The sequence below is a fragment of the Takifugu flavidus genome, unplaced genomic scaffold (assembly GCF_003711565.1).
Source record: "Takifugu flavidus isolate HTHZ2018 unplaced genomic scaffold, ASM371156v2 ctg831, whole genome shotgun sequence".
NCBI lineage: Eukaryota > Metazoa > Chordata > Actinopteri > Tetraodontiformes > Tetraodontidae > Takifugu > Takifugu flavidus.
Genome location: NW_026622441.1, coordinates 4538 through 7612, shown reverse-complemented (window position 1 = coordinate 7612; position 3075 = coordinate 4538). Strand labels below are relative to the sequence as shown.

The window sequence follows — 3075 nt, the reverse complement described above, 5'->3', positions numbered from 1 at the left end:
TACACTTTTGAGGCTGATATTAGGAAGAGCAATGTCAGGCTTCCTCCCAGAGTGGGTTTTCTGGGGGTTCCTCGAGGGAAGCTGGAGCTGCCGGGGCAGGATATGGAAATCTGTACTGACATCAAGCTCAGACTCCTGGTACTCTTTTCTTGTGTTACCAGACTCAAGTTATTGAGTTCCACTCACCAGACTCTCGTCTCTGGAACACCACATTCCTGGAGGTGGGAGCTGACCACGCTTTCAAGTTATTTTTCCATCATTGAAAACCTGTGAAGTCTTAGCTCTCTGTTTCAGGATTACAGCTCATTTAATTATTTAATGATTACCGTGGATGCGACACTCAGTTTGACAAACTCTCCAGAAAACACTGGGCTAAAATCTGACAGACTAAGCACACAGGTAAACACCAAAGATAGTAAAATCACACTCAGCTGCCTAACTGTGGGGAATAATCATTCCTATATTCACTTGAACGTCAACAGGTAAAACTGACAGTATTCATGGAGAGAGAGATCGAGTATTTCACCAAAGTCGCCTGGTGGATCATCTTCCTCACTGTCATTGCGTTGCTTTTGTTGCTGGCAATGATGGTCTTCTTGTTGTCGATGGTAAATGAAATCATTTCTTAGTGGAGGCTTGAAAATTGCATACATTTCAGCTATGCTGATGCACATATTAAAACACCAAGTTATTTAACAACAGTTACTCCATGTTAAAGACGGCCCTCCAAACTGCTGCAACATAATATTCTAAATATTGGCTACAAACATATACATAATTATTTCTATGTTTTCTGTGTGATCAGCGTGGATGTATCCACTGGCCAACTCGGAATCAAAAACCCCAAGCTGAGGACCCAAACCAAGAAACTCTCCACCTTAAAGATGGGATTTCCTGAAGAAATTTACCTTCTTTTTTTTAAAAAAAGAAATTGAAGCGGAAAATATCACTTGTTTATTACCAAAAAACTGTTACAACATGAAAAAGGCTGTGCTATATTTCAATGTATGAGGAAGGTGCGAGAGGTGGGAAGAGATGGGGGAAAAATGTTGAGAATGAATGAATACTGATCATAATGACTATGGATCAGAGAAAGCGTCTATGAGGACCATACTGATGCTTTAGTATCAACAGTGTTTTGTTTTTACAACAGTGTTCATTTTACCATATTTTTGGTCATTTTCCTTCATAAACAAAGGGAATGTGTGCAAAGAGATGCTGTCTTTTACGTATTTAACTCACTGTTAACTAAATGCCATGCCTCTCAGGGGCAGCAGGGGAAAGTTGACTGTACCTAAAGGCAAAATTGTGCTGATGTTATTGTGACGTTGTGGCAGGACGAGGAACGACTCAGACTGAGCAGATGGTTTAAACGTCTTTATTCCGCATCCACCAGACAATACTAAATGGCGCTTCGAACAGTGCATCTAATGAAGGGCTAACCACGCCCATCACCCTGCTTTGCCGTACCTTGAAGTATCCACTGATAACTAACACATCATCAGCACATGGTGAATATTTAAATGGGGGATTAGTGACAAATGGACCACCCCAACGTTTCCCTAAAATGGTGTTGTTGTTGATTCAGTTCATTCACACACAAAAAAAAGTTGCTTTACGACCACTTTAATGAGCTTTGAGGACAAAATCAACTCAATAATCGGTCATTTTTTGGGGTTTTGGATTTTTTGGCATACCATCTCATAACATTTAAAAAATAAATGACAATAAAATGAGAATTCTATGTGAAAACGGATCCAATGAGTTTGGTATATATATATTTTATGTATTTATTTTGCAGTAAACCAGTACTCATTTATTATTACTCTGGAAGGGCTGATTAAGGCTGACTTCTACATTATACTTCATTTTACCATATTTTTGGTCATTTTCCTTCATTAACAAATGAAATGTGTGCAAAGAGATGCTGTGTTTTACGTATTTAACTCACTGTTAACTAAATGCCATTGTGAGAAGAATTATTGTTGTTATTGCTATTATCATTTAAATGCTATGATGAGTAGATTTAGAGTGTTTAAGGAATGTTGTTAAGAAAAGGAATGTGTGAATGTTTAAACTAAGTGCTGGAGCTGTTTCTGGAACCAACACTTAGACATACCCTGTTCGATAAGACAAGGAGGTCGTAAAGATGGGAAAAGTAGTTAGGAAACAAGGAATCGTGAGGTCCTGATTGACATAAATCTTGTATGCACCAAATAAAAGAGGCGAGTGAGCAGCAGACGAGCAGAGTTGACAGAGGAAGCTTGAACTGCTGCTCAGCTCTCCCTTGAAAGGACTCCAGTTGTTTGTGTGGTTTGTCTGAGTCTTAACATAAGAGTAAAGAACAGCGCGGGTGACAAACTTAACCTTCACACCATGCCTCTCGGGGGCAGCAGGGGAAAGTTGACTGTACCTAAAGGCAAAACTGTGCTGAACTCATGTTATTGTGGCGTAACTCAGTTTAACGCCTGCTTTGCCGTACCTTGAAGTATCCACTGATAACTAACACATCACCAGCACATGGTGAATATTTAAATGGGGGATTGGTGACAAATGGACCACCCCAACGTTTCCCTAAAATGGTGTTGTTGTTGATTCAGTTCATTCACACACAAAAAAACTGTTTAAGTTGCTTTACGACCACTTTAATGAGCTTTGAGGACAAAATCAACTACAATAATGGGTCATTTTTTGGGGTTTTGGGTTTTTTGGCATACCATCTCATAACAAAAATAAATGACAATAAAATGAGAATTCTATATGAAAACGGATATAATGAGTTTGGTAAATATATACTGTATTTTATTTATTTATTTTGCAGTAAACCAGTACTTAGTTCCCCTCAGACTGAAACTTAGATTCTAGCATCATTTCCTGATGTGTGCACATTTGCCATTCTGCTCATTCTGCCCACATTTATAACCACATGTCTACAATTGTTGCGGTTTTTTTTTGCAGAGTGATTATTCAGAGTCACAACTCACACATTAGGTCCACAGCAAAGACGCATCCATTTTGTCATCCTGGGTGAAATACCTCTTGAATGATTTTCTTATTTCTTTCTATTTCTAAATT

The 3075-nt window shown here is 38.6% G+C and overlaps 1 long non-coding RNA gene across 1 annotated transcript; it reads left to right on the top strand.

The window, feature by feature from the left end:
- Nucleotides 1-233: 233 nt before the first annotated feature.
- LOC130521253 (uncharacterized) lies at nt 234-1451 on the top strand. Its single transcript, XR_008949247.1, has 3 exons — nt 234-399; nt 483-608; nt 806-1451. It is a non-coding gene; the product is annotated as an uncharacterized LOC130521253 (long non-coding RNA).
- The last annotated feature ends 1624 nt before the right edge of the window (nt 1452-3075 follow it).